At 43.3% G+C, this 18,956-nt stretch overlaps 1 protein-coding gene across 3 annotated transcripts in view; it reads left to right on the top strand.

Annotated features, from left to right (window-relative positions):
- TRAK1 (trafficking kinesin protein 1) overlaps positions 1-18,956 on the top strand; it is a 130,007-nt gene that overhangs the window by 13,948 nt on the left and 97,103 nt on the right. For all 3 annotated transcript variants that reach the window (XM_045003887.1, XM_045003886.1, XM_045003891.1), the window contains exon 2: positions 13,058-13,252. The gene's annotated coding sequence lies outside the window, so the exon portion shown is untranslated. The remainder of the gene's footprint in view (positions 1-13,057; positions 13,253-18,956) is intronic.

Genomic DNA, 18,956 nt, shown 5'->3' with positions numbered 1-18,956 from the left:
GTGTGCTAAGGTGTTTCCTTATAGCTGCCCCATGTAGACCCTGCTAGCATGAACTAAACGCAAACTAGGATGGTACCTTTAACAGGGCCTGGTTTGAAACGGGGCTACGTTAATACAAACAAGGTCTCTTTTAGTTTGTGCTAGCAGGGTCTGTGTGGGGTGGGTACAGCACAACACTGTAGTGCATGCACAAATTCACACCTCTGTGGTCTGCACTGTGGGGCCATGTAGACAAGCCCTTAGATTCCAGAGTTATAGCACGTCTATCATGTATGTGATGTTTGAGTGTTGTCTCACTGAGCTTCAAGCCATCAGCAACACAGCAAATTTACTTCTTTCTAGCTGACCAACAGATAGACCAATATCAAGGCTGAACTTTCATGCCCAGCCTTCTATCAGAAAGTCTTCTCCCATTTTGATTTTCATGCAAATATGCTGACTGCTAATTTTCTCCATTCTGTGGTTCTGTCTAAAGTGGTAGAAAAGCATCAGAAGACCAAGCTGTACCATACTGCTGCTAACCTCCAGGACCTATCACTTGGTTAAGTGGTTGAGGGAAAGACTATCATTCTGAATTTCATCTCTGGAATAGTATCAGGCTTAGAACCAGACCAGCGAGGAAAACCCTATTACAGACACAAGCTCTTGGTTGGCTGTCAGCCTATATTAGATCACCTTTGTATGAATGACTGTCTTCCATAGTTTCTGAGCTCTCCTAGATTTATCAGTAACAAGGCTTTTGCTGATGCCAAAGGGTTTTACCAGGAAAAGCTTCCATTCCTCTCTTAACAGAGATGCAGGTCCATCACCAGAAAAACATTTTGAGAAACAACTCCTTCTTTCTTGCTAGGACTGGGGTTCCATATGGAAAGTGAATTTTTCCTCTCACAGATTACTTTTTCCACGTGGGATACTTTCTTCTTTTAGGGACCTAGACATTTTACAAAAGTTAAGTTTGTGTGCTGTGTAGCTGTTGGTGAGCCATGGTCATTTCTAAATGTTCAAAACACTGTTCTCAAAAGGACAGGTGGCTGAAACCTGAAGGGTCCATTAAGTATAGTCTCTCCTTTCTTCCTATCTCCAAATGTAAGTGCTACGTCAGATCAATCTGCTACTTCAGGATCTCTATCCAAAGTAGTAGTAACAAAACAAAACAAAAAATCCTCTAAATAGCACTTTTAGAAGAATGAACCTAGGTTCATAATATAAAGCTTAAGCTATGCTAAAAATACCCAACTTCCTTTCCATCTCTGCCACTGCCCCAGTCCACACAATAAAAAAACAAACAAAAAGAAACCCACCCAAAAAACTTGAAGCAATCATTCCCTTTCTCAGGACGCTGCCAGGATGCAGGAATTGATGCCACTGCATGGTTAGGAAGGCGTACTTCTGAAACACTTAGGAAATGCTCATATGCAAAATATACTCTGGGCATTCAACAATCACAGCCAAAAAGGAGCAAAAATATTTCTCTGAAGGAAAAGCAAATCCTTAAATGTGAAGTGTAATTAATTGCAGTGATAATTGGCTGAGGGGGTAATTCAGTGAAGTGACAGCAGTAAGCAAGAGTTAATGTGTTCAATGTTTAGGCACATTTTCAAACAGAAACAGTTTTCTCTGAAAATAAAATGGAAAGCGTATTAGCCATAAATTCTGCGCTCTGCTGCAGTGAGGTGGAAAGTTAAGGAAACAATATATTAAACAAGACTTTGAGCCAAACACTTCCTGAGATGCTTATAACTTTATCAAAGAACCCCCCCACACACACTTTTTTAACAAAAGGTTCATCACCAATTAATGGCTGTTCCTTTTGTGCTGAGTTTTATGTTAAACATTTGATTTAAAGGTTTAGACTCTAACACCAGGGAAACAGGATATGTAAGAGAGGGGAATTCTGACCCCTTGTGCATATGCATTATGGCAGTCTTTAATTAAGTAAACACACACTAGTTTTCCTACAGAACCCCTGCCTAATTTAGTGCCAAGGGTGGATGCAAGAGAAGAGTTGAATTAAGGTTGCTCGGGCACCCATAAATCTGACCACTTCCTAAAAATAATCATTTAATGAATTTTTTTGTATATAATTACAGATGTTTATAAATATATAATATAGTGTATCTGAAAATCAATTTTGTGAATGAGTACTCACTCCATTTCTGTTCCCAGCTATTGTTCCTAATTCCCATTTTTGTATTAGTTTTATGTTATATGCAGTGAATCATAACTGTGCCACATTTGCATTAAATTGTGAACAGTGTGAAGTTCATTTAACGTTTTATGTTGGATGAGACTGGACTTTAGCCTCCATGCAGTAACACTGCTCTACTGAACAGCTTGCTTTTAATTAAATAAAATTTCAGCACTTGTTCACCGAGTTACTTTTTCAGGTATGATTTTGAGATTGTAAACTTAACTGGTTCCTTTTTAAAAAAAAATTATTTTAAGTTATTTGTTGGCCTTGGAATATAGAGAATAACTTTTATCCAAAGCTTGTGTTACAATTATTTTGTTGGAGTGAGGGTGGGATGGGACAGGTTAAAACTGGTTGGGAAACAGAATAGGAGGCTCTATACAGAAGAATAGCTGTGAATTCACCCAATCCCCCTGCTTTCTCTTCTAACCTTTTCCTCTTGCCAGTCTTTCTTCCCTTTCAAGAGGCCTTGTTTTTCTTATACCTCACCATTTCATCTCTGCCCATCCTTCTTCATAGGATTTTCCCCTTTCTGCCTCCTGTTCTTTTTACTTCTTTTGGAGTATTAGTGGTTATACAAGAAAAGGGAGAGTAAGAAATTGTGACAAGATTTTATGAAGTTCTGATTCCTCTGTGGATTATGCAGGGTGGTACTGATACAGATCATGATCCCCATTAGTCTAAAATTGGTACAGAAGAAAGGAAAATAATGTAATAAGGTCGGTTAATTTTCTTTTTCTTGTTGGCATATCTGTTTTCAAGAGGCAAGTAATGATCATATGTGCAGATAGTGAAGCAATTAATAGATTAGTGTCTAGCATCTACTGCTGCCCCATAGATTTGATGTGGATGCAATAGGTCTGTGTAAGCTGCTGGACCTGCCGGGAAAGGCAAAAATCACACTTCAGACAATGGCACAGGTCTCTTCTGAATGCTTTCTTTATTAACAAAGATTCAGAACAGCACAACATGTCCCCATACTTGCCCCCAAACATAACAGATCTGCGGGAGACCCTAGGCCTGCCTCCAGACCAATATTGGTCCCTTTCCCCAACCTGCAATTTCCAGGCATCATAGCTGTATTGGGGCTGTGGTGCCAGGAACTCTCCTAGCCCACCTCAGTCTCCCCTTCACAGATGGTGGTAATCCGGATCCACAGAAAAGACAACACAGCCTAGTTCTGTGTTGTTTTGATGGTGTTTGCCCACTCATCCCTAACCCTCCTCATCTCCAGCCAGACCTCTACTCAGATAGCCCTGACATTTGCGAAGTGCGCTTCGGAGTGGCAGCATGGGGTGCCAAAGTTCTGACTGACTTTAGCAGCCAGGCAAAGAAAACTGGTTTCCAAATAATTTATGCCATGCAGCTGCTCAAAAAGGTGTCTTGGGAGGGTGAAAAAAAAATTAAACAGGTGAGTACTGCAGATTGCTAGTCCTACTGAACGAATGATAGGGGTATATCCTGGACTTTCTCCTCAAAACATACTCTGTGGTATCTGAAAAGAGATAATCACTATGCTCTCAAATGAACTCTCACAGGAAAATAAGACAAAAACAACATATCACCTCTGTGTAAACACTTTTCACAAAGTGATCACTCTGTAACTATGTCTTACGTATAAGTCCCTTCATCCTCAAAGGAAACCTGCACAGCGCTTTCAAAAGACAAGCCTGAGAGCTTAAATTCATAACTTTGCTAGACACTAAAAATCATGGTCTTAATAAAGACACTGGTTTTATGCCTTATTACAACAATCTAATCCACTAACTCCCCTTTTTTATCCTATGACTACAGGCGTGTCAATGGGCCGCTTCACCTTGAATGCTCCCTTAGAATATGTATTAACTACATATGCTAAACTAGCCCTTGGATCTTACATTTAACAGTGACACTCTTAGTACTTTTTCCCAGACCTGAGGAAGAGCTCTGTGAAGCTCAAAATCATGTCTCTGTCTCTCACCAAGTTGGTTCAGTAAAAGAGATTTTCCTCACCCACTTTGGGTACATCTACACTACGGGACTATTCCGAATTTGCATAAACCGGTTTTGTAAAACAGATTTTATAAAATCGAGTGCGCGCGGCCACACTAAACACATTAAATCGGTGGTGTGCGTCCATGGTCCGAGGCTAGCGTCAATTTCTGGAGCGTTGCACTGTGGGTAGCTATCCCATAGCTATCCCATAGTTCTCGCAGCCTCCCCCGCCCCTTGGAATTTCCGGGTTGAGATCCCAGTGCCTGATGCGGCAAAAATCATTGTCGTGGGTGGTTCTGGGTAAATGTCGTCAGTCACTCCTTCCGCTGGGAAAGCAATGGCAGACAAGCATTTCATGCCTTTTTTCCCTGGATTGCCCTGGAAGATGCCATAGCATGGCAATCATGGAGCCTGTTTTGCCTTTTGTGACTGTCACCGTATGTGTACTAGATGCCGCTCACAGAGGCGATTCAGCAGCGCTACACAGCAGCATGCTTTTGCTTTTGCATGATAGCAGAGATGGTTATCAGCCATATTGTACCATCTACCATACCATAAATTGGTAATAAGATGATCGTGGCTACCAGTCCTTTTGCACTGTTCCATTTGCTGCTGTCATAAGTGCCCCTGGCTGCTCTTAGCCAGGGGCGCAAAAGCCAAAATTGGGAATGACTCCCTGAGTCAATCCCTCCTTTTTGGTATCTAAAAATAGAATCAGTCCTGCCTAGAATATGGGCAAGTGTACTAGAGAACCACTGTATCAGAGAACCAGAGAGCACAGCTGCTCTGTGTCAGATCCTGCAGAAATTATGAGCTGTATTCTATTCACAGGGGGTGCTCCTGCAACAACCCCACCTGTTGATTCCGTTCTTCCCTCAGCCTTCCTGGGCTACCATAGCATTGTCCCCCCACTTGTGTGATGAAGTAATAAAGAATGCAGGAATAAGACTCAGTGACTTGTTAGTGAGATATGAGTGGAAGGCAGCCTCCAGCTGCTATGATAGTCCAGACAGGACAGTAAGGAGTGTGTAGGAGAGGAGCCCAGCATCCCTCTGCTAGTTCAGGGGCAATTGAATCTTTTCTTTACACATGAAGGGTGGGGGCTGATGGAGCTCAGCCCCCTGTTGCTATGATGACGATGGTTATCAGCCATACTGTACCATCTACCAGGAAAAATTAGGGCCAGGCACCCTTGATTGACCTGACGGATGCTAGTCAGCATGGTTACCAGTCCTTTTGCACTGCCCCATGTGCCAATAGGCTGATGATGAGGACGGATACCAGTCGTTTTGTACCATCAGCCATCCATAGCGTGGGGGGAGCAAGGATGTTGGTGTTGAGTGCTGCACCATCGCGTCTATCTGCAGCATTCAGTAAAGATAGGGTGACATGTAAAAGAGTCAAGAGAGGATTGTTTTCCCTTTCACTTCTGGGGGTGGGTGGGGGTGTGCGTAAATTGCCTAGCTATGCCCTGACCCACCGCGGACACTGTTTTTGACCCTAGAAGCATTTGGAGCTCAGCCAAGAATGCAAATGCTTTTCGGATACTGCAGGAACTGTGGGATAGCTTGAGTCCTCCAGTCCTTGAGCGTCCATTTGATTCTTTGGCTTTCCGTTACGCTTGTCACGCAGCAGTGCGCTGAGTCCCTGCTATGGCGTCTGTCTGGAGATTTAAAAAAAATGATTTTGAATTTCGTCTTCTGTAACGGAGCGCTGATAGAACAGATTTGCCTGCCCTTACAGCGATCACGTCCGCATGGTCCATGCGGGAGCTCTTTCTTTATTTTGATTTTTAACTGCATCGCCGCACGTGCTGATCGGAGCTCCATGCTGGGCAAACAGGAAATATTCAAAACTTCGCGGGGCTTTTCCTGTCTACCTGGCCACTGCATCCGAGTTCAGATTGCTGTCCAGAGCGGTCAGTGGTGCACTGTGGGATACCGCCCGGAGGCCAATACCGTCGATCAGCGGCCACACTAACCCTAATCCGATATGGTAATACCGATACTAGCGCTACTCCTCTCGTTAGGGAGGAGTACAGAAACCGGTTTAAAGAGCCATTAAAATCGATATAAGGTGCCTCCTAGTGTGGACGGTTGTGGCGTTAAATCGGTTTTAGGCTCCTAAAACCGATTTAAACGCCTAGTGTAGACCAGGCTTTTGTCTCTCTAATTCTTTTAGTTCATTTACAGTAAGCCTGTTTAAACACCAGGTGGCAATATCTACCATCATGATATTCAGTAGTCAGATGGGAGATAATTTGAACTCTGAACTAAAGGGCTGGCTTGGTTTTGTTTTGTTAAATAGGATTCAGAATATTTTGAATCCGAATTAAGGGGTGGCCTGAGATGAAATGACTGATTTATTCTCTACAACGGGTGTCTGCAATTTCTCGGTTATAGCAGGGATGAGTTGTGCTCTGTTACTGAAATCCTTTGAGATACCACCCGAAGATATATGGTGCTCTATAAATGTATTTTTCTGTGTCTCTATTGTTATTTCCAAGCAACCAGGGGTTCTGGGAATCCTCAACTGGAAAATCTTAAAAAAACAACACACCACACCACACAGCATTTTCAGAGAATTAAAAAAATGTAACAAGCTTACTCTCCAGCCACTTTATCTCTTGGAATAGGCTTCCCTATATCTTTGTCTGTGGTGTGGCACCTACCTGTATATCCCCTTTCTCCTCCCATATACCTCAGTCTTGGCCTGGGCAGAAGGAGTTTCTTCTTGTAGTCTTTCTCCTCTCTCACACTATTTTCTTTCACCTCCCCTTGCCCTATTTTAGTAATTACCTATCCCAGCTGTTCTCACTCTGGCCTTGTGGAGAGCAGCCTGGTCATATGATACTGGCTTCGGTTCTTGTGCTCAACTGCTAAATGTCACTAAAAGACAGCTTAAAATATACATTTAATATTTTCCATGCTGCAGTTCTGTAATTCCCCCAGGGATGTGTCACAATTGTGCGGGGGAGAACAAGGTGGGGATATCCAAGAGACCGTGAGTCTGGGACAAGGGAGGAAGTTTGTGTGATTGTGAGCATGGATAGCGTATAAGACTTGCACTCTAAGATGTGGTCCATGGTATGAAAAGATTTCAGAATGATTGCTTGAATTTCTAATTAACTCCCTTGTCACCATTCTCATTTCTCACGGTCTCTCCCCTCTAGTTTTTCCTTCCATGCCTTATTTTTTTCTCTCCCTCCTCTTTCCACTGCCTCCTCCCATGCTGTCAGCCATACAGAGATTAAGCACACATCCTGAAAGACCCCGTCTGACTCCCCTGTTTTCACCTCGTGGTCCTTACAGACTGTCACCAAGATTTTTTTCAAGAAGTGATGCAGTAAATTTTGGAATTAAGAGAACTTGAGAGAACTAAGGTTTCAGAGTGGTAGCCGTGTTAGTCTGTATCGGCAAAAACAATGAGGAGTCCTTGTCTCGTTAGACTGACCTCACACTTTGTAGGCAACTCTCATCTTTTCATGTGCTGTGTATTTATACCTACTACTGTATTTTCCACTCCATGCATCTGATGAAGTGGGTTCTGGCCCATAAAAGCTTATGCCCAAATACATTTGTTAGTCTCTAAGGTGCCACAAGGACTCCTCATTTTTTTTGAGAGAACTAACTTTCAGAAAATGCTCAGCACTCACTCTGAAAACCAGGTCCTTTTATAAGGATGCCTCAGGAGGAGCTCCCCAAAATGGAGGCCCTCAATCACCTGGTCGCTTGTGAAAATCTTAGTCACGTCTTACCCCATAGTCTGTATGGTAGCGAGAGAAAGGAATGCTGTAGACCCAGTGTATGGATTGCTGGATGCAGAGAGTACAGCAGCCCAGTCTAGTGACTTTCCACGTTTGAGATTTTTCCCTGTTGAGAACCAAATCATTGCTGTTCCCCACACACTGCTGCCAGCATGTCCTATCCAGCTATTAAGAGCATGTGTGGAGGAGGAGGAGCTTATCCCATTGCATGCCACAGAAGTGATGGAGATTGGGAAAGCCAGTGGTGACAAATTGTTGGAGGTGGAAGGAGGCTGGAGGAGAACTTGAATAGTCTGCTGGAAGACTAGGGGATAGTGTGGGGAGAGTTGTTGGCAAGAAAGTAGGGGAATGCCTGGGCACCCTCTCCCATTCTTCCTCTGTTCTTTCCCATTCTCTTCTGTTTCCTTTCAGTCCATGTCTCCATTCATTCTGTCCTTTTTCTCTAGCCCCATCTCCTGCCTACTAGCAGGTCTCTGTGGATGCTGGCTTACTTCTCCTTCACTCTACCACAGCTGCTCCATGCTAAATTTGATCCAGCTGGGGAAGCATTGGGACCAGAAGAGAACCAGCAGCCTATGATCCCAGTGCCACAATAGCCCCTCCAGTGTCAAGAAGGAGGAATTTCAGGGGAAACCCTGCTCAATACTTGCAGCACCACTAGATGAATGATTTTCTGGTGGGGTTGTATGAATGCATGGCATGGAGAAAGGGGTGCTGCATGTGTGTACATCATACCTAATGCATGACAGCTTTCAACTTTGAGAGAGACAAGCATGAATAATTACAGAAATAATCAATGTGAGGTGAAAGGTGTCAATAATGGAGACTTCTGCAAAATGCAAGAGACTTAGCAGCTCTCAATTTCTTGTGCTAGTACCTCCTCATACTTTTTATTTTTAAAGTAAGGCCATGTCTATGCTACCACTTATGTCGGCAAAACTTATGTAGCTCACGAGTGTGTCAAAGCAGCCCCCCTGTGTGATATAAGTTTTGCCAGCATAAGTGGTGGTGTGCACAGTGCTATGTCAACAAGAGAGCATCTCCCGCTGACATAGCTACCGCCGCTCGTGGAGATGGTTTTATTATTGTCTACGGGAGAGCTCTCTCCCCTCGGTATAGAGCAGCTACACAAATGATCTTCCAGCGGCGCAGCTACATCAGTACAGCTGTAAGCTCACTAGTGTAGACATGGTTGGATAATCTGCCACACATGGCATAGGTACAATGAATTTATTATTTGGCAAACAAGAACATTCTCTCACTAAATAAATGTGGTTACGCTGTCTTTAAAGTTTCCTTTCCTTTTTGAGGACAAGTTACAGCAGAGAATCACACATTTGTAATCGCTATAAGGATCCCAGAAAGTTTTATAGGATGTACCAAGACAGTCTTTATAATATATGGTCCAACTTTATTTTTTTCAACACTGTTTACGGTAATGTTCTATTGAATAAAGTCATTATTACAGTAAGATGTTTAATCTACATAAAGCTAAAGAAAACATGATAATTTAGGATAACAGGAAAATTACAATGGAGAGTTTTGATTCCCAGAAGATATCTTGGTGAGTCCATAATTCAGCAATCTGATCTCATAACTAAAATTTATTTGACGTGATCAGGGTAAAGAAGAGAGAAGTATTTTTGTTAATGAGCATTTGTGATGTGCTTCTAGAGAATTATTTTTGTAATCGTAGATGTTGTATTCTAAAGTTCCCTGTTTTTCTTTAAGTTGAGTTGTGGGGACTTCTGCAGTAGGAATAATCTTAATCTTTTGGAGAAAGAGACCTTAAATGAAATTGGATGTGCATACATTATACATCAGAAAAGAAAACTAGTAGATATTTGGTGAAAAATAAAGAAACAGATGGAGTACTAGGACCATCAGTGTGGTTTAAATGGTGTAAAAATTGTGGGAACATGCATACTTTCTCCAGCTGTAAACTGCTAGAATTTTTTACTCTTGTTGATCGAACAGTGTTGGGTGAGAAATATCCCAGTGATATGGTTTAAAGCAGCTCAGTATTCATAACTCTATAAACCTGTACATGTACGTTGGTGTTTTTTGCATGTGATAATACTGGGTCACATTATCTATCACTGATTACTTTAAAGAATCTAAATTATTTTTAAGCCTACAATAAATCACGTCCTATTGAGGCTAGTATAAACACCATAATAACAGGGTTACAAAAGGTGAGTTTAATGTAGACCAGCAGGTATTTTTAGAAGTTCCTCATGGGATCCTCCTGCAATCAAATAGTTATAGCTGCCAATATGTAAAAGAGAGCCTCACGTTTTTGCCAATAATTGAAAGAGGCAGCCAAGCAAGAAAGAAATATCCTCATTTACCAGAGTGATTTCAAACCTTCAGAGAAATTTTGTTTCTCCACTTAACTTAGTCTTCCAGCAGGACTGGAAGGAGCTGAGGCCCTAATTTTGCAATTTGACGTACATGGGCTGCCCTTTGCACTTGAAAAGAGCCTCATTAAAATCAGCAAGGCTGTGCATGGGTACGAGTCCACCTATATGGATCTCATGGCAGAATTGGGGGCTGGTTTTGTCAATGCAAGGTGGAACATCTGATGATGAAAAATAACAGGTAACAGTAAATTCACTGAAGCAGTCCAGTGTTTGTTCTATGTTCTAACTTCTCTCAACAAACATTGGACCTAGTTACCATATGGGACAGAGAACTTGTAAGCATCTGCTTTAATACATGGCCTGACTTTAGTTCACAGCATGGCCTGACTTTGCTGACGATAGTTCAGGTCTCAAGTCTTGCATCAGGCCCAGTGCTATAGTGTCTGTCTCTCTCTCTTTCTCTCTCCCCTCTCCACTTCCCTCCAATCACCCTCCCCCCGCTTTACAGTGAGAGCTGGTAAAAGACTTCGTGCTGAATGGATGGTCCAATGTAGAGTGGAGGATTGCCAGTCTACAGAGAGTTTCATGGTGATTTGATGCCATCCTGCACAGTGGTTGCAAAATTTTGTGAGGAGCTAATTTCTGTTTGTGACATAAGCATAATAATGAGCTAGTCTCTATGCGTGGCCTATTGTGAACAGTAAATATGTTGGCTCTTGTTAAACACTAGAAAAGTGGAAGAGTCACTCAGAGATTTGTGTCTTGAGTTTGGCTTTCCCCTCCTCTCCAAAGTTTAGCTTAACGTGTACAGTAATTTCTGTTGTTTGCAAGTGAACACATATTGTCTAAATGAATCAAACCATACAAACCCTTTCTCTGAAACACACTGATTCATAATGGGCATATCTCTAAATGGGTGTAGTGCATTTATATATGCAATATTCTCTGTGTGAGCAATAGAGCTTGGCACTGTTTCTGGAGTGACATATTTATGTGAACTAAAATGGGTAAGCAGCATGTCCTATCAATAGCCTGGTTTTACTTAAGCTTATGGATAGCAGGGTAATTCAGATTGTTTGATGACCGCTCACTTTCACATCTTCCACCCTTTGGTAGCACATCCTTGCCAGCTTCAGCCTTATGGTTAAAATCAGAGGCATTTTTTGAAAATGTAACCTTCAGAATTAGGGGAAAAACAGAACAGTGAAGAACTAAAACTATGAAATGTCTCTCTTATATCTTTCTTCCCGATGGCTTGTAGAGATATATTCCAGTGAAAAGCTGTCTGTTACTAGCTTGGAGAGTTGCATCATGGTGATGAGGTCACTTCTGCCTAACAGGGTTGGTTTATTTACAGTAAATTGTGAAGTGAGTCACTGCCCTACCCGTACCAAATTCTGAGAGCTTTAGCATTGGTTAAAGATAGAATTCAGGGGCCAAAAATTTCATATGTACACAGCATGTTAGCAGTTCATTAAACAGTGTGCAGGAAAGGCAAGTGGTAAACAGATTTTGGTAATCCCCACCGAGAAGAAGGCTTTGTGTTCCAACTTCCCATTTTCATATTTTTGCTTCAGCTAAGGTTAGCTATAGAATTCTGCCCTATCGATCTGAAAATGCTATTTAGTGCTCTGCCTTTTTTCTAATTAAGAAGCAGGACATTTTGTCAGTAATTTACAATTTAAATTTACAAGTGAAATGTGTGGATCTTGATCAATTGAAAAACTGAGCTATAGGCAACAACATGAAATTCAACAAAGACAAATGTAGGGCGCTAAACTTAGGGAGGAAAAACCAAATGCACAAATACAGATTGGAGGATAACTGACTTCGCAGCAGCATTGCTGACAAGGATCTGGGAGTAGTGGAGTGGTGGATCACAACCTCAGCGTGAGTTGTCAAAGCAGCACTGTTGCCAAAAAAAAATAATAAAAAGGCAAATGCAGTTTGGATTGCATTAACAGAGGCATAGCACACAAATCACAGGAGGTGATAGTACTGCTCTACTCAGCGCTAGTTAGGCCTCAGCTGGAGTCCTGCATCCAGTTTTGGTCACTGCTGCAGAGAAAGGATGTAGAGAAACTGGAAAAGATCCAGAGGTGAGTGACAAAAATGATCAAAGGAATGGAATGCAAGCCACGGGAGCAAAGGCCGAAGGAACTAGATATGTTTAGTTTTGAAAAGAGGAGATTAAGGGGGGACTTGATAGCAATCTTCAAATACTTGAAAGGCTGTCATAAAAGAGAGAGAAATTGTTCTCTCTTGCCACAGTGGGCAGGACAGAGGGTAGGCAAAGGGTTCAAACTACAGCACAGCAGATTTAGATTAAGTCTCAGGAAAATCTTCTTAACTATAACAACAGTATGACAATGGGATAGATTGCCTAGGAAAGTCGTGGAAGCTCCTTCACTGAAGGTTTTCAAAAAGAGGCTGGATAGCCATCTGTCTCGTGTGGTTTAGACACAACAAATTCTGCATCTTGGCAGAGGGTTAAACTAGATGACCCTTGCAGTCCCTTCTAATCCTATGGTTCTATGATCCTATGAGTTGCCAACCCTGTGCTTACACACCTCTTGTTTCTCCTGTTACCAACCTCACTCAGTCATGCATTCGAAACCAATGTGTATTGCTAACTGTTCTTTTTCGGAAACTCTTGCCAGTATTGAAGAAAACTGACATGCTTGCCTGGCTCATGTTAAAACATAAGAGCTCAGTTATTTGAAGTAATTAACATGGTCTATATTTTTCTTTTCCTCCTTTCAGATGTGTGCAATAGTACTGATCTTCCTGAAGTTGAAATCATCAGTCTGCTGGAAGAACAGCTGCCCCATTACAAGCTGAGAGCAGATACAATCTATGGTTATGACCACGACGACTGGCTTCACACGCCTCTCATTTCTCCTGATGCCAGTATCGACTTAACAACTGAGCAAATAGAAGAGACGCTGAAATACTTCCGTAAGCAAGAATATGGCTTATAAATTAATGCTGTCTGTCACAAGGCCCTCAGTATAGCAGCTATGGTTAGGAATCAGCATGAATGGCATAGGACCAAGCTACATGTACACTTTAAACCAGCCTTCTGTTACAATGCTGTGGCAAAAGAAATAAATACATTAATAATGGCTCAAAAGCCAGTCTATTTCCTGTACCAGTATTACAGGTTCCTGATGGGTGGAAAGTAAAGTAAATATTAAAGAAAAGATTAGAACATACAAAATAGCAATTGCACTCATAGTTTGTACATGCAAAGCTTCATCCTAGAGAAATGTTCTTGATTATCTCCCTGGATTAAATTATATTTAGGGTGAGAAAGTAACAAAGACTCTTACATGAAAAATTCAGTAAAAAAAAACCCTAAAAACACCTAAATCTCAGATCCACACCTCACTTAAATTTCCAGATGGTTGGTAAGTCCCTGAAATATCTGGAGTTTGAATATATGTGGCTATGCATTTTGTTTGAAGCTTTTTAATCAGCTGTAGGTTAACATAGTCTACTCATGTTGAAATGACTTATCCATTCCACAGGTTTAATGTAAAAGCTTCTAAATGTTGGGTGAGTGAAGAAACTTCCAAGTAGTTGCTTTTGTTTTTGTTTAAAAAAACATACTTTCCCTTTAAATCAGAACTTATGCAAGAGGAAAACCAGGAAAAAATGTTTGACCAAAAAGAAATGTATGTAACTTTAAATTCCTGGATTTCGATTGGTATAATTGGAATGTATTACTTTTGCTTTAATTCTCTAAGGTGGCAGTTGCAATTTCCTGATACCAAGCATCAGCATAAAATTCAGACAACTGGGCCTAGACTTGCTGCCTACTATATTTGCATTTTTCGTTTGCTGACACAAGTAATAATGTTGCAGCTTAGGCTTCTGGGAGAGAGAGAGAGAGAGAGATGCAATTCTGGACTGTCCTATAAGAATTGAAGTTAGTAGCAACCCTAAAGGGATGGTCAGTTCACAGAGTTTGTCCTTTCATCTTTTTATTTTGCTGCCCAGTTTCATGACATTGCAAACAGTGGCTGACCATTACACCTGTAGGAATAGCTCCTAGCTTAGTGTTCCGTTCACTCTTGTCTAAGGGAAGGGTTTTCAAAGTGAGGGAAACCTACACAAATATATCCAAATAGAAATCCTCTTGCCATCCTAATGATGTTTTTGTCACTTAGTAATTCAGCAAGAGATTTGTGATGAAATAAAGGTTCTTCTTCGAGTGCTTGCTCATGTCCATTCAACTTAGGTGTGTGTGTGCTTGCCACATGCACCAATCCCAGAAGTTTTTCCCTCAGCAGTATCCATAGGGGACCGGCTCTGGCACCCCCTGGAGCAGCGCGCACATGTCACGGTATATAGGGCACCGCCCGCTCCCCCCACCCTCAGTTCATTTTTGCCGCCAGTGACAGGGCTAAAACTGTTGCGTTCTTGTTTGTACTAATTTTTTAATCCTTGTATTATAGTGTATATAGCTGTCTGTTACTGTTAGTAAATCCCTTAGCTATAGTTAGAGACTTCATAGGTCCCAAATGGGACTTTGCCTCGGGACGGGGCATGCCCTGGTCTCCAGGCTTTAGGTCCTGCGATCACTTCAAGAGGCCCATGCCCGTTAGTGATCCACACAGCAGCTGTCTGTGTTGCTTGGGCAAAGGGCACATTAGTGAAAAGTGCAAGATTTGCAAGTCCTTCCAGCCAAGGACTAAGAAGGAGCATGACATTCATTTAAGAGTGCTCTTTATGGAGTCGGCCCTCACCCCAGCACCAGAGTAAAGCTTCAACTCAGCACCGAGCACCGTGACCTCGGTACACAGCGCCCCACTGGGACCGTCCGCTGGCTGGCACTGGTCCCCATCTGTGGCTCTGGCCAAGAAGCCCAAGAAGATGGTGCGAGGTTGGTCTTCAACCTCCTGCAAGGGAAAGGATAAGACAGGGTGCAAGCAAGGTCCCGGGCCGGGCAAGTCTTCACCCACGTCGGGATCTCAGGCCCAAGCTCTGGTGGAGCGGTGGAGCCCAACCCACTCCTGCCAGCCACCCCGGATAGTGGCAGAGGCCTCCGTCAGCTCCGGGTGCCAGGCATGCCAGAGGCCCTGCAGGTGGCGCAGGAGATTATGTCCCTCCCAGTGCCACCCACACTGGCTCCCACAGTTCCACAGTCATGGGGCAAACTCACATTTGGACCACTATGGTCCCCAACTAAGCGACACCGTTCCCCATCACAGGGAACGTCCCGCCAGTGCTTGCCCTGCTGTAGCTGCCACACATCTGACTGTGAAAGGCAGATATGCAGCACAATCCCATTCATCCTTGGGCATGGGCAGAGAGGCTCGAGGCGCAGCTCTCCAGCGACTGGGTGCAGACCTCTGGAGGCATGCTCCCCCTGGCAGGGGTACTGGTCCTGGCACCCAGTATCTCCGAGACCGCGGTACCACTCCAGGGACCTGTCGAGGGATTGATGCTACCATTCCTCGGACCATCACCAATCCCCTAGGAGGGCATCAACGTGTGCCCCTTCCCAGCACCGGGCCTGTTCTGATTCCCAGTCCCACTCTTCATCCCGGTACCGTTCATCAAGCGCGAGATGTAGATCACCGGCTCTAGGCCATCATGGATCCATCGAGCACCGCCGGTCCCGAAGACCTCGTTCCAGATCAGACTCCAGGCGGAGTGACCAGCACCAGTCGGGACAGAGCCACCTTTCCACTCTGTTCTGGTCACCTGGGAGCGACCGCTCAGGATCCTGCCCTGGTTCGGAGCAAGGTTCCCTGATGGCAGGACAAGCTCTGGTACCGGTGATACCAGCTACATTGTCAGCACCGAAACAAGCCCCATGGCCTCAGGTGCAGTGGCCGGCACTGTGGTACCCATGGAACACGTGGGGGTTCTCCCAGGCTGCCCCCTTGGTGTCCGGAGCTTCTATGAGACCAGTTGCCTCTCCCTTCTGCCCTCCTCCAGTGCAAGAAGCCTTGGGTGCGAGGACCCTGCAGGTCCAAGAGGGAGTAGGGGACCAAGCTACTGGGCCACCAATGGTTGTGGAGGACCCTATGGCACCAGCATCTTTCTTGTTGTTGCCTGACAAGGCTATAACGCCCCCGGTTCCTCCGGATGACACTAAAATGCACCAGGAACTACTGAAGAGGGTCACTGCCAACCTGGGCCTTCAGGCGGAGGAGTTAGAGGAGCCCTCGGACTCTTTTTGATATCCTCTGCTCCACACCACCGGCCAGGGTGGCTCTGCCCCTTCATGATGAAGCCTCTAAGATTACTAAAGCCCTGTGGGAAAATCCTTCCTTCCTGCCACCCATCTCCAAGAGGGCTGACCGCAAGTACTTTGTGCCATCCAAAGGCCATGAGATGGTTAACCACAGGGAGCGACAAGGTCAGCCCGGGGCTCCCCCTAAGAATAAAGACTCCAGGAGACTAGACTTGTTTGGGTGTAAGGTTTATTCATCCTCCAGTCTCCAGCTGAGGGTGGCCAAACACCAGGCCCTCCTGGGATGCTATGACTTTAACATGTGTCAAGCCATGGCCAAGTTTGAGGGCTCCATTCCTGAGGCTTCCAGGAAGGAGTTCCAGGCGATCATGGAGGAGGGCATGACTGTGGCCAGGGCGACACTCCAGGCGGCGTCCGATGCAGCGGACACTGCTGCCCAAACCATTGCCTAGGCCGTCGCTATCCTGGGAACGGCAAACTGCAACCACTGGGAGCTGCGGGCGGCCATGCAAATGTAAACAAACTGGCGGCCTGCCAGTGGATTACCCTAACGGGCTGCAGGTTGCTCACTACTGATATAGAGGGTATTTTTGAGAGAGAGAATAATAACCTCCTCTGAATTAAGCATTGGATTGATAGCCAGGAAATTGGGAGTTCTGATTCCAGCTCTCTTGCTGACTTGCTCTGTTGCCATGAAAAATCATGTAATCTTTGTGTCTGCCTTGCATATCTGTATGTTGGAGATAAAACTTAAAATATTGTTGTACCTCCCACATGGGAATTGAGGACAGGTTGATATTAAGATAGCGCTTTGAAACTATAATGCATTGTATAAATGTTAAATGTTATTACTACTATTATCTTTTGATCTGGATGAAAGAATGGCTATCAAACAGTGGAAAGTTATATATTTAAATAGCTCAGCATGATAAGACCTTGAGCTGCCACACCTGTCCTACAGGAATGTCCTCAGGATTGTGACTGCTAATGGAATGACCTGTTTTAAATGTAACAGCTGAAACACTCTCTCTTGCATGAGTTCATGTTTTTGTAAGGTTTAAAAAGTCATTAGCATTAGGTGTGTGAAATCACTGACACTTGTCTATCCAATGATTTCATCTCAAAATTACAGTTCCCTAAAAAGTGGTAGTGAACTGACACAAATTGTGGATATGCGCAACTTGAGGGACTGTCTAGAATTCTGTGGAAACTCTTCCAAATACCACAATTTCATTCCCCCTCTGTTTTCCCCCCTCCCCCCCAAAAAAAACCCTCCAAAACCCCTCCAAAACCATATGTAGAATTATAACTCTTTTTGCCTGGTGGCACTGTAATTTTAATTTTTCACACACACGGTAAATGAGATTGCGTATCATTGGGTTAATTATAGCTTTACTAAATAATTTGCCAAGACCCAAAAGAAGCATGCAAAACACTAATTGTGGGATACAAGAATAATAACTGGATTTGTTCAGAACAGTTGAAATGATGCAGAGATATGAGTATGCATGCATATGAAAAGTATTAGCTATGGCTATGTGGGTCAGCATTCCAAGGTTCAATAAATCACGATAATGAAATTCAGCACTAAAGTAGTGCAGCATCCACTAATAACAAGGGAAAATGCAGAAATTTGATTTCAGTTGAGCAAAACAAATGCTCCCATTGTAAATGTAGTAATACGTTCAAAGTTTGGTGCTCTGTTTTCTTCAGCTTTCTTTTGGTGCTTTTCAAGTGCATAAAATAAGGTTGATATTTAAACTTAAGACAGCACATAATACTTCAGGTATAGTATTAGAAATTTCTCTCTGTTTAGGTTTGATGTGGTCCCCATCACTGTAGTATCTAAGCAGTTTCCAAACAATAGCGTGGTAAAGATATGCTGTCAGAAGAAGTCCTCTGTGTAAATATATACAGGCTCATCTTTCCAAATGTTCTGGAAATATGTCCAAATTCAGATATATCGGACAGTATTTGTGAAGCCCTTTTGCTTGTTTATCTAGGGAGATTGCATTTCCAGCCTAATTGTTACATTTCGGAGTGTCTGGTAGGAACGTGGGATTATGGAAAGTTACTTTTCATGATGTTTGAATAAGATTTTGGTGATAACTAAGTACTTGTGAATTTGGGGTCATGTCAGCCACCCTCCATGTAAAACTGGAATTAGGAAGAGGGACTATTCCTTTGGAGAAAATGTCAACCTTTTGTGAAGGAAGGAGACTAAAAGAGGTTAGACAGTTATCTTGGTACCTATCTAGCCTCTTGATGTGAGAATGCCACATTCTTGTTTGTTGCAATCCCCTATTTATTTTCTTCCTGTGCAAATAACAATATTTGTTGTTTATACAGCATCTTCATCCATAGCTCTCAAAGCACTTTACTAATATCGTCCCTTTTGAAAGATGGGGCATCTCCATGGAAGCAGCCCAGAGAGGCTATCTGACTTTTCCAAAA

The sequence above is a fragment of the Mauremys mutica genome, chromosome 2 (assembly GCF_020497125.1).
Source record: "Mauremys mutica isolate MM-2020 ecotype Southern chromosome 2, ASM2049712v1, whole genome shotgun sequence".
NCBI lineage: Eukaryota > Metazoa > Chordata > Testudines > Geoemydidae > Mauremys > Mauremys mutica.
Note: the sequence above shows the minus strand (reverse complement) of the source record. Positions and strands in the feature narration are given on the sequence as shown.